The sequence below is a fragment of the Cuculus canorus genome, chromosome 10, assembly GCF_017976375.1.
Source record: "Cuculus canorus isolate bCucCan1 chromosome 10, bCucCan1.pri, whole genome shotgun sequence".
Classification (NCBI taxonomy): Eukaryota; Metazoa; Chordata; class Aves; order Cuculiformes; family Cuculidae; genus Cuculus; species Cuculus canorus.
In genome coordinates this window covers 2,362,541-2,375,366 of record NC_071410.1, presented here as the reverse complement: position 1 = coordinate 2,375,366, position 12,826 = coordinate 2,362,541, and the positions used below count along the sequence as shown (strand labels likewise).

At 42.7% G+C, this 12,826-nt stretch overlaps 1 long non-coding RNA gene across 9 annotated transcripts in view; it reads left to right on the top strand.

Annotated features, from left to right (window-relative positions):
• Positions 1-12,826, top strand: part of LOC128853213 (uncharacterized) — an 88,971-nt gene that overhangs the window by 4,662 nt on the left and 71,483 nt on the right. The window contains exon 1 of one of the 9 annotated variants that reach the window (XR_008451537.1): positions 1,371-1,489. The exons of the other annotated variants lie outside the window; for them this stretch is intronic. This is a non-coding gene — a long non-coding RNA (uncharacterized LOC128853213). Of the gene's footprint in view, positions 1-1,370; positions 1,490-12,826 lie in introns of those variants that run through there. 9 annotated transcript variants of the gene reach the window in all.

The following is a 12,826-nucleotide window of genomic DNA, read 5'->3' as shown; positions in this document are numbered from 1 at the left end:
GGCGCTCTGCGGACTCCTCATGAACCCCCCCGGTGGTACCGATAGTGTTTTCTTTTTTAATTGTGCTTCGGACTTTGGGAATTGTCCCTCTCGGGGATGGGGGAAGGAGGGAGGAAGGGAGCGGTGCAGCGCAAACCGTATAAAACGTGGAGTTATTTCATCTCTTTAGAAAACAAACGACGGTCGCGAGGGTCCTGCGGAGAGTTCCCCCGCTCCGGGGGCAGCGGCGGGACTGGGGGTGCCGCAGTGGCAGGTACCGGCCCGTGGGCCATTCGGGGACCCCCAAACCCTGCCAGGGCTGCTCTTCCCGTGCTCCCCAAGGAAAAGCCCCCGGGAGAGCCCTGGGAAAGCCTCCTCTCCCCCTCGGACAACACCTCCTGGAAGTGCCACGTTCAAGTGTCTCATATTTGCATCTTCTCCAAACTGTTTAGAAATTACTAGTAGCGCATAAGTAAATTGCAAGTAAACCTAGTGAATTAGGATGATTCTCTATCAGTTTAATTTATGTTTTATAGTTAGTTTAGCCTTCTGATTTGATTGCCTTAGTAATGTGAATTGCCTACAGCTGCTGATGATACAGCTTTAATTCTGTTTTAAAGGTCATGTAAACATGCGCCTGTAGCATAAGGAATGCAAATTCAATTCCCCTTTAATGCTTCCTCGCATTCACTTCACAGCCTTCACCTAGAAAATTAGCAGGATTTAATAGAAAACAGCCCGAACGTTACGGTTTCATTAGAAGCCCCTCTCCCTCCCGCGATGCCAACGCCCGTGCGCTTCCCACTCCCGTTTGGGGGAAGATCCAGGCCATCCCTGCCCCGGGACGGAGCCCTCATCTCCCCCTCGAAGCTTTATTTCGCTGTAGGCAAAGAAAACTCGACAGGATAACCCTGCGGCGTTGAGAATCGCCCCCACAGAGGGGCGAGAACGTCCCGCAGGTGCGCAGCTCCGCGCCGGGCTGGGGGGGTTCCCTTACGTCACGGTGAAAGATGGTGCTCGGGAAAGAGAAATTGGGTAAAAACGTTTGCTTTCGGCCCAGGTGGGATGTAAGGGGCTTCCCCGCATCAGCTGTGCCGAGATGCCGGGCTGATAAGCTCCGGTGCGAGACGCCTGCGCCCTGGAGACGTCCTCAGATTAATTTTTAAACACAGCCAGCCCCGAGTTCGCGGGAGAGCGCTTCTCCCTACTGTTCTCCAGGAGAAAAAAAAATAAGGAAAAAGGAAGAGCCAAAAAAAAAAAAGAAAAAAAAATAATCCCTCCCTTGCCCGTGTTTCAAAGGGTTTCAGTGAAGTTGCCGGGAAGTTTGGCCGGGGGAGCCTTTGAAGGCGCGGGCTCTAACGAGAGGGGAAGAGCGTCAAAAAAAGAGACTCCGGAGCCGCTTTGAAAAGGGACCGATGGATGTCAGAGCGGAGCGGAGAGGTGCGAGGCGATTTCGGCAGCTCCTCCTCTGCGGGGACCCCGGCTGTGCCCGCACCGCTCCCCGGCAGAGGTACCAACCCCCTTCCCCCCTTGGGAATGAGGCGTTTCCTTGCTCTTGGAGAGGGTGTCTGTGCCTCCCCAAGCGCCCCCCTGCAGCGGCGGGGCCCGGGCTGCGGGCAGCAGCCCCCCAGTGCCCCCCCCCCGCATCCCCCGCACCCCCATCCCTCCCCCCCGCAGGAGCCGGGATGCTCCAAGGCACCTGCCTCCCTTTTCCTCCCGGCAGCAGCGAGGAACCCAAGCTGTGCCCGTCTCCCTCCTTTGCGAAACCGAGTGGTTTTGCTGCAAAATCTTAATCCTCGTAGTAACAGCTCATTGGTGATTCCGTTAATGTTGCACACCTCATTAAATAGCCCCAAACATAAGGAGGTTTAAATGACTTTATTGAATTAAAAATAGCGTAGGAAATCACCTATGGTACTTTCATCAAATAATTAATGTAAACTATATACATATAGCGAGAGATTCCTTTTAACAAATCTATTCATAAAACGCGAGGGGGTTTACTTAATGGCTGAAATAACTTAGAGCAGCACAACTCGCTTGAAACATCGAGCCACGCTCGCGCACTTTCTAATACGTTCCTCTATGTTTCCCTGGGTGTTTTTCTTCCTTATCTTTTTTTATATCTGAAGTTCTATTCCCCTCCTCTACTCCATGTATTTGATCATTTTTTCAAGTCCCTTGGCTGAACCAATCTCTTTTCATGCAGAGGATAAAAAGAGAAAAACTTCAAAGTAGGTTCAGGTAATTAACAGCTGAGGGGAATATAATCTAAACCATAGGCCCTGCTTTGCACCCAGGTCTGCTTTCAGAGCCAGCCGGCAAGGGAGTGCCTATTCCCTATAGCATCCAAATCTGCTTCCTCTGAACAGCTTTGCCAGGCCTCCAGTTATCACATCTGCATTTCAAACACCATGTCTCTGGCATTAATTATTAATTAGCCTACAGTCACCCCAGAGGATTTAAGTTCCAGCCTGCACATACTTATTCATTGACCTCTATCTTAGTTTTTGTTGGAAAAAAACCACTAGAATGCTTAATAATTTCCTTTCTCTCAGACCCTCTGTTCCAGTTTCATGGAGGGGAAACAGTATATTTTGAGAGATGGAAAATCACAGGGTTGTCTAGAAGTGTGTTTAGAGCAAAACGCTATGTCAAGAGTTTGAGAGAGAAAAAAAAAAAACGTTTCAAAAGATTTAGAAGGAATTTTGCGTATTTTTACCTTTAACAAATGAATTTATGGATTTCCCAGAACTGAGAGATGGTGGATACAACTGCAGTGTGCTTTGGCTCGGTGCGGAATATCACTTTAAAAACACAAACTGGATTTAATTACTGGGTAGCACACTTATATGATCAAACTAATGCAAACGTTTATTTGAAAGCTCTGGGGTTACACTGCTATTGACACTAGTAAGAACGAATAAAATGCTGTTGCAAGGCACATTAGTGTTTGGGCATTAAGTATGCACCCCGTCCTCAGGAATATGGAGCAGGAGAACTATATTTTCTAACTGTTTTGCATCATTCCCAAGGTAGTTTGGGAGAGGGTTTTTAGCCATGAGAATAAGTACATGCCTTACTACTGGTTTCTCAGCCATTCTATGTCTTGATATTAAGCTTCCAGATGTAAAAAATCGGAGTAATCGGGTAGGAGCCAGGTTTTGTGATTCTCTTTTTTGCAATGCTACGTGAAATTCAAAGTGCTTGCTGGAGTTTAGATGGTTTGTATACTGGGTAATGCCTTTTGTTACTGTACTGTAACACCACAACATCCCAACCCCCTGAATGAGTCCTATTTTAATGCCTCACGCAATTATCTGCAGATAAACTTCCTTTAAATATTGCCATGGTTTCTCATTTTTATTTGGTACTATTTCAAATAATCATCGAAACATAAAATATTCCTCCACTTTGTTTCCTAAGGAGGTGTTTAGTCCGTAGTCACAAGGTCAGACTGGTTAACTTCCATGCCAGCCTAGAATTGATTTTTGAAAGCGTTTAATCTACGCCTAAGTCTCCTTTGAATGTCTATTTAGCGAGGAATATGGAAAAGAGGTCTGCTGCACAAACATACACGGTTAAGATGCCAGGCTATCTCGGTAAACAAAAACACATTTGTCCAAAATTGTGGCGAAAACGGCCCTTTCTGTAAAATCATAAACCTTGCATGCCCGCGCCACGGCAAATGATCACCTGAAAAGCGATGTAGGGACTAATGCTGTTGACTTCCATGAGGGATCTCTCTCCTTGACTTCCCATAGAATTCTGAAGCTTTGGCTTGTTGCTGCTCTTTTATTATTTTCATTTGTTATGAGCAGATCTGGGGAGCGTTCGGCATTAAATAGTGAATATTTTTATGTCTGCTTCAAATATTCAGAGTAATTTACGTACGATTTTCAGAGCAAAAATACTTCTGCTTCAGCAGCAAGAGAGGGATAGGCGATACTTCAAATTTCACCTCCAGAAAGATTATTCTTGTTTAAAAGCCAACAGCGAGTGTCTTGGTGCCGAAGAGAGGAGCAGATCTAGACTGTTTTAATAAGATGTCCAGGACCTTTTAATCACTTCTGCAGTGGTATTAATACCAGTAATAACAGTGATAATGGGAAAAAAAACCCTAGTGTGAAACCAGGGCTGGAATCTGTTCTTTGTAAATGTCAGAGTGGTTCTGAAATTAAAACTTAGCTGTTAATGTAGTTCGGTACCTTATGAATATTAAAGAGGAATAAGGACTAAACTTCCTCCTCAGCAGAGCGGAGTGAGGTGTTGTTTTAGAAAACAAATCAGACGATGGCTTGATTTGTAGTGGCATAGCTGGAGTGTTTTTAAAGCATGGCTAAGACTACGGGCCGTTGGGTTGGGATCTTATCGTTTTGAACCCTCTGATGCCGTCTTCTAATTTTTCCTGTTGGTTTCATTTATTGGTCGGGGCTGCAGGTTTAACCATGTGCTTGACACACAGATTCCGCAGCCCAATGTTGGAAAACTCCTGTGAACAGTGCTGTTAAGTCACTTTTTTTTGCGGTTTTGGTGCCAGGAGTGAGGAAAGGATGAATGTTCCTACACCGTGGGTTTGACATGTTATGAAATATTTGTACCGCTCTTTTTATGAGACATGAATTTCCTTAAGAAGCTTATTTTATGGTTTATTTTATATACATTCGCATGCTTAGCGTTCTGTTAATGCTTAAATGTTCTACTCTCTTGGTACAACCTAACCCTTGGCAAATCTAGAAATGCTTTGACCCCTGCTCTTATTATACCCTTTACTTTTTTTATTCTAAGATAATGCATGGGATAATTTTACAGTAGTGAGAAGCATCCACCGAGGACTGAGCTGTAACTGCCTTTTGTACTTTAAATGCTTCACATGAACATATTTGGAGTTCAGATTTGTAGGTTGCAGATCACTTTTTATTTAGAGAAACCACATGGGTAATTCTGATTTTAAATTACAGGAAGAGTGATTATAGCAAAAGACTATTGATTTCTTGTGCATGTCCATGGACTTCTTTGGATGAAGCCCTGGTTGCTGCATGGAAGGAATGTTTCTCACCGGTGCACGCACTTGTAGGTGGAAAACCCTCTTCTTGGAAGACATGTAGGGGAAGGTGGAAGTCGCTGGGGATATTGTGTCAGCAGAAATGGGCTCTTATTAGATCAAGAGGCATTTGTGGGGCCAGACCTTCAGCTGACGAAAATGGGCACAGTACAATTGACATTTGCGGAGCGAAGCTGAGTTACGTGAACTGGAGATTTGCTTGGTCGAAGGAAAAGATTGAGTGAGTGATATCACGGTTGCATAATGTCTGACATAATCGAAGCCCATAGAAGAGAGTTTGCCTTCTCGATGGTGTAGTGCAGTGATGCAACCCGAGCTCGGAGGTGCAGAGGGTGATGCGATGAGGGGATGGGCAGTGATGATCGGTGAGGAGCCAACAAATGCCTGTGACGTGGGAGATGTCACAGATATTCAGGCTGTGTGACAACAGCGAGTCAGTGGTGACTTTTGCATGGTGACCATTACCAGAGGCGTTTTGGTGAGTGCTGTACGTGTACCGAGAGTGCCAAATTCTGCCTTGAGCTCTCTGTAAGACCATATCAGGACGATACTTCTAAACCTGACTTTTAGCCTCCTCAATCCTAAAAAACCCAAATGAACCCCAGCCTGGTGCTTCCTCTCCTGGCACAAACCCCGCTGTGCTCTGACCGTTTCCGAAGCAGCGGGGCTTGCTCTGGGCTGAGCGTGCAGCCCGCAGCCCCCCTGCTTGCTGGGAAAGCATCCTGCGGATGGGCGCAGGGATGGTTCTCCCGAACACTCCTCCATCCATCCCGTCTCTTGCTGAGGGCATGAGGCCTGCCCAGCGCTCCCGGCCATCCTCCTTAGCCTCCCCTGCCCACGCGCTGGCTTGGCACTGCCTGGAGGTCAAGTTTTATAACATTTTATAGAGTTTGCCTTCCTCCATCATATACAATTTTCTGGGTTTTTTTTTTTTTCTATCCCCGCTTCCTTTCTTCCTCTACTTTCTGCTTTATTTCCTTTCTTATTTTTTCTTTACCTCCATTTTTCTCTTCATTTTTTACTTTTTCATTTTCTTTTTATCCTTTTCTTCCCGTCTTTCTCTTCTTTCTTACCCCTTTTCTCTTTTTCTTACCCCTTTTCTCTTTCTTACCCCTTTTCTCTTTTTCTTACCCCTTTTCTCTTTTTCTTACCCCTTTTCTCTTTTTCTTACCCCTTTTCTCTTTTTCTTACCCCTTTTCTCTTTTTCTTACCCCTTTTCTCTTTTTCTTACCCCTTTTCTCTTTTTCTTACCCCTTTTCTCTTTTTCTTACCCCTTTTCTCTTTTTCTTACCCCTTTTCTCTTTTTCTTACCCCTTTTCTCTTCTTTTAACCCCCTTTCTCTTCTTTTAACCCCCTTTTCTCTTCTTTTAACCCCCTTTCTCTTCTTTTAACCCCCTTTCTCTTCTTTTAACCCCCTTTCTCTTTTTGACCCCTTTTCTCTTTTTTTCTTTACCCCTTTAGATTTTTCCCTTTTTTCTTTCTTTTCCTATTCCCCCCCTCCCTCCATGCGTAAATCCCTGGGGCTTCACTTGCTGCCTTTGCTCTGGCTTTGAGTTTGTCATGGAATGAGTCAGTGGGGCCAGACTGACGCTTAAGGTAAACTGTCACAGTTTGGGTGACTTTCTATCAGCCGAGAACTCAGCCCACCGGTTGCAAACCTCACACTTACTGCAGTTACACCCTTCATCGCCAAAATGTGAACAGCACATTTAAAAATTGTTTCTACACATAAGCCAGTGTGTGCGACCCAAAGAATAAGAATGATCTTTGGGAATTTTTGCCTATTATTGGTATTATCACTATACATTGTTAAACTTAAACCAGAGTATGTGTGCACCATGTAGCTGCCACCACCAAAGCACATGTAACACTCAACGGTAATTGTGTTCATAATTATAGAGTTAATTGAATTTCTGTAATAGTAAAAAAAAGCTGTATCAAAAGGCTTCCAAGATTAAATGTTTTAGTTAGGGAAGAATACACTCATTTGGAATATTTAATGAAAAGAAAGTAGTTCTTATATGCAGGTGAGCTTAAGGGTAACAAAATAATCCCCCAAAAAGAATCTCTACAAATGCTGTTCCAAATAAAACGTTGGCATCACCCGACCCCACGTTTCTTGTGATGCTCCTGTTTTGAAGGCAAAGCAGTGTGCTCTGAGATATCTGCAAACTGGAGAGATGCACTGGAGGAGCCTTCTGCTGCAGCTCCTGCATCTGCTGAGCTGATGAGGTAGCAGAAGGGCACTGCTCTTACGAGTTTATTACTGTAACACCAGCATGTGGGAAACTAAAATTTTGGTTAGAGAGCTTGACCTTAGAGGTCTGGTATCTTTCTCTTTTCTTGTGGTCTTTTAGGTGGTTTAGTGGTGCTTTTGGTGAACTTCGGCTGATTTGCAGATCATTGGTTCCACTGGGGAGTCATACAATGTCATATAATACAGAATGTGGACCTGTGTATCTCTTCTCTTCTCTTCTCTTCTCTTCTCTTCTCTTCTCTTCTCTTCTCTTCTCTTCTCTTCTCTTCTCTTCTCTTCTCTTCTCTTCTCTTCTCTTCTCTTCTCTTCTCTTCTCTTCTCTTCTCTTCTCTTCTCTTCTCTTCTCTTCTCTTCTCTTCTCTTCTCTTCTCTTCTCCTGTTACAGCTCCAAATTCAGGTCTAATTTAGCATTGCTAAGAAAAAGTATTACTTTTTTTTTTCTGGACAAGAAAGTGATTTTTAAAGAATTCTTATTGCAAGAATAGTGGCAGATGAAAATTTTTAACAATGAAATAATATAAATTCTGAAAAAAGAGCCTCAAATGTCAGCTAACAAAGTAATGACTTGGCCCTGCAGGAAATCCAGCTTTAATACCCCTTTTCCAAAAGATCACGTCTTCAGTTTCATTATATTCTACGAAGATTCACAGGAGACTGTTTCATTTAATATCCTGTTTTTGCCTACTGAAGAGATTGGCTTGAGCGTGTAAAATATAAAATACTGCTACTTAGACCTCAGGTCCCCCGTCTTTGGTAACGCAGGGGTTCCATTCGCTGCTCTTTTTGTTAAGAAGTTGCCTGTTTGTATTCAGTTACTGCACTGAGTTGAAATATTATTGATGTGAGCTGGTGTAATAAAAAAAACGTGAAGTCCCCTCAAACTAAGCCAAAGTGCAGGGGCTTTATTTTTGTTATTGCTCCCTTCCCAGGGTTGCTCCCCTCCCCCAGCAGCCGCACTACAAAGCTTGTTGTACAGGGACTCCATTAATCCTACATTTCCTAGATGGTATCTGAGGCACAGTGGGTTTCCACAGAAATTAATTTGTCCTGACAACAGGCCTAAAGATTGGAGTCCAGGGATCACTTGGCAAATTCCCTTTAAACTGAGCACAATAATAAACAGAAAGCTGATAACGACAGTTCTGAAAGACCACACAGAGGAAGGACCCTGAGCCGAGCCGCTCCGCGTGGATCCGCGAATCCCTCCGATAACCGGCAGCCGGGAGCTTTCTGCTCGATAGGAAAATGAGAGCACTGATTTATGCAGGTTCCAATATCCCAGGGTCGGGCAGGACCAGCTCCAACCAGCAACGCACATTTTTAACTCTTTTTTCTTTTTAGAGTAATAATAAAAGTTCGAGACCAATCAGGTTCAAATCATTCTTATTTAATATTCATATTAACACCTCTATGGTTATTTTTCACTTCTTTCACGTTTTAACTTAGCTCTGATTTTCTTTTATATATAAACAAAAAAGTTGAACAGTGGGTAACAACATTTCAAGGAATGAGTATGTAAAGTTCGCCATCTCTTCTAAATCTGTATCCTTTGTAACCTTCGAGATTGTGCTATTTTTTGGGTTCATTCATCTTCCAGGTAGTAATTCTCTATTAAGAATAGTAGAAAGCATTTTAGACAGCATTATCGCCTCTCTGCTGATTTTTATTTATCTTTGCCTTTGATGCATATTCAAATGCTGTTGTTTTCCCAAAGATAAGGTATGGAAAATGGCCATGTTGGAAATATATACTAATATCGAAAGTGAATAAGCAAACATTCGCTGGATATTTTACAGCTTGTCAGGAGTAGAGTGTTTCAACCTCTGATTTTTGTCAATATAGAATGTAGAGTTTTAATGATAATTAGGAGTGGTGGTGTGTCAGTAATCCTCTGCCAGTTACAGTTCTGAAAAAGCCATCATAATATTAAGAGTTAGGACTGATGGAGTGATGTTAAGTAAGATACATGCTGCATAACTTTTCACTGCTTAAGTATAGGGTGTGTGAGAGTGTAAGTAATGAACTACAAAAGGAGGACAATTTAAAAATGAGTGCAGAATATGGATTTTGGTTATTGAAAGATACTTTGAAAGTAAATCTCATTTTGTTTCCAGTTTCCCAAACGCATTATGAAATATTGATAACAGCCTCTTGAAACGGTGAGGACTATGTAACTATGCTAAAAGAAGGCAAATAATGTGCTTGATGGGTATGGCTGTGCGCCTAAAGGGCACGAGTCACGTCTGGTGACTTTTAATAGCTGAAATGTTTCTCTTAAGGCGGAAATTGGGCAGACCTTTCCGTGTACAGAAATAGGCAGGGGCTGGAGATGAGCAGCGGTGCTGGAGTTGCAGACAGCCTGTGCCCAGGGAAGGCAGGAGCAGGGGAGCGAGTTGGCACGAGGAACACGGCGTGGGTGCTCCCCTCCAGCCCTGGCCCCTCCATCCCTGCTCCGTGGTGGGGTGGCAGGATGCCAGCTGCCGGGTAGTGACAGGCTTGGAATGCCACTGCCTGTGGCATTTGGGATACAGAGAGTTTGTATCCGGAAAAGTTCTGTCTTACATATTTTTCTGGCACAGCTAATGACAAAACTCCCACTGACTTTGGTAAGGGCAGCGTCAGACTCACTCATTTGAGAGCTTAACGGACTGAGAGGTGGGGCTTTATTGTACTGCTGGAGTGGAGCGTGTGTACCACACCTCCTTGCTGAAAAATAATACCTTTTGCTCTCATTATTGGCTTTCAATTAGTTTGTAAGCTACAAATTAATCAACTACAGCCAACGTACTATGGAAATGAAATTCAGGATGAGTATCGCAATTTGTGTTTGTCACACTCACAGGACTCTATTGTACTGAAACGCAGAGGATTTGGAAACAACTAGTTTTAATGCTCTCTAGCTCCTCTTTCTAGAGCCTGATGCAAGAGCAAATTGAGTTGCTGTGCCTTCTAGTTCTGTAAGAGAACAAAACAAAATACTCCCCTCCGCTTTTTATGTTAAAATCACTCTATGCATTTCACTGTACAAGCTATTAAGTTTTTTTGAATTTGGATCAAATCAGGCATTTCCCCCCCCAGCAAATAGTTCTCAAGCGTGTTTTATACATTTGATTTGAAGGACTGTGTATTATTTGATGTTCTTAGGAGATAAACAATAAACTTCTGAATATGTTTTTTCCATTTGAATACAAGCCTAGGGATGCTTCACCCTGCATCCTAAAGCCTGATTTCCCCTGGGACTCATTATCATGCAGCTCACATGTTCAGTCACCTACACTGTTGAACTTACTATCAAATAACCTTCGAAACGTTACTAGTTATTACGTGTCAGAGGGCAGATTTATGATAAACTAACTTTGAAACAAAATAATGAATTCTCAGCGTTCTGTATCCAGCAGCATTTCTGATAATTTTGCTGGATTTAAATTTTAAAACAGTAAGTTGCTTTTTTTTTCTCTTATTCTATCATAAAACTGCTCCCTCCCCTCATGAAATTTCTCTCTCCTTAAATATGGTTTATGATTATTTGAGCACTGCCTATAAAGAATAAAAATGAGACCATTTGTCTGTGAGCTACCAAACTGCCCACTGGAGTTCATCTGTGATTAAACTTTCACAGCTTTCTAAGTTGGTGGAAGTTAAATTAATTTAACCCTTAACATAGTCCATTGGTGTCCAAAATACAACTGTGCAATAGGTGTTTGCAAACAGAAATCTTCTAGCACTTTTTACTGTCAGTATTTCAAAGTTCTCGCATGAGAGCCATAAAAATCAAGTGCTGTCTTCTCAGAAAGCAGAAATGTTGTTTATGGCAAATCAGAAAGGCTGTCCAAAAAGCTTTTCCAAAAGGATATCCTGATTTTCAGCTCCCAAAGCCCACATTTGAGAATCTGAATAGTTGGTCAATGTTCAAGAAGGCTGTGCATGACTTCATAGGGTCTGTAGGCACTTGGCTTCTTTCAATCGATAGCCAAAGTGATGGTGACTTTTCATGAGATTATATCACAGCGATGAAATTCAGGTAGATAAATGCTATATAATCATCTTGGAGGTGATAAGAATAGCCAACATCTGCAGGTGAAATTTAGAAGTAGTCTATGTTGAATATTAAGTCTGGCTAATTTGGAGAAAAACATCAGCGCAGCTCTTCTTGGTATCGATGGAAATTTTTAGGTGGTATTTCAAATGAGCTTCAGGCAGATTAATGGCTATAAGGTTTTCACATCCTAGTAGACAAAGTCCAGGCTTTGAGCTATTGCTCATCTGTAGTCCTGCACGGGAAGTGCCTGACCTAGGGTAGCTCTGTGAAGCCGGAGGATAGAACCACCATCTTCAGTGCATCCTCTCATCTCTTTTGCTCCACTTGCCGTGATTGTGGTTCTCTAAGGGCACTACGGGCAAAAGTTCCATATCAGACTGCCTATTAATATTTATGCAGCAATTCAGCAGGTAATGCATTGTTAAAATACAAGTTGGAAATGCACCAAATTTAATCACTTTTAGTAGTAGAAATTATCTATTTCTACATCAGATAGAAGGGAAGGGAACTATCATTACAACACTGTTTTTAACCAAGTTATTTGCCGGTTCTAACCTGGCTGGAATGAAAAGGGCAATGGACGCTGTTGTGTAGGTAAAGTTTTTGAAAGGAACGCAAGCCATATACGTGATATTGAGTGCAAAGTGTTAACAAATATTTCAATACCTACCACGTCACGATGTCCAACTGATCAGCGGTGCCGTGTCAGTCGATCCCTGCCCTCGTGTGTGAGGGCTGCTCGCGTGCACGGGGGACAGCGGAATCCGCCCTTTGCTCTTATGCAATTCCTGCTGCCTAAACGTAGAAAGAATATTTTTATCACTGATATCAGTTCATTTTTGCAGCTGTCTGCTTGCATCAGGTTAGTAATATAAACTCTGTCAAAGACCAATCTCTCCCTTCCACAGGCTGCAAAATCCACAATTGTTATTTAGAGTTAACCTCCTAAGAAAGTGTTCGTTTAAACTGTTCAATCCCCCCCAAATTGTCAGTTACTGCTATCTGAGGACCTCCTACTGCCTTTGGTCAAATAAAGCTCCTCTTGTTTTCGATAGGAGATTTTTTTCTGAGAACAAGCTCTGAGATATCATGCAAGCAAAATAAATGCAGTGAAAGTAAAACATTAATTAAAATGCATAAAAAAATGAAAAGGGAAATGTTCAAGAAGAGCATGGTGCTCAAATAGAGCACTTTTTTTTTCAGGTCACTTGGCTTTCTGATGTCATTTCTGGCAGCTTCGTTAGCCTGGCTCCATCACATTCTGTTCTGAACCATAACATGATGGGAGATGATCAAAGTGAGAATGCTAAAAGCTCAGGACATTTAAAAAATGTTCTATTCTGGAAATTGTTCTAAAACTATAAACAGATTACATTAAAAATCTGTGTTACTGAACATGGTTGCTCATCACCCTTTTTTAGAAGAAGCTCTTGAGAAGTTTGGGTAAACAGCCTTGAAGTCATTATGATGGCAGGCTGAAAATTCC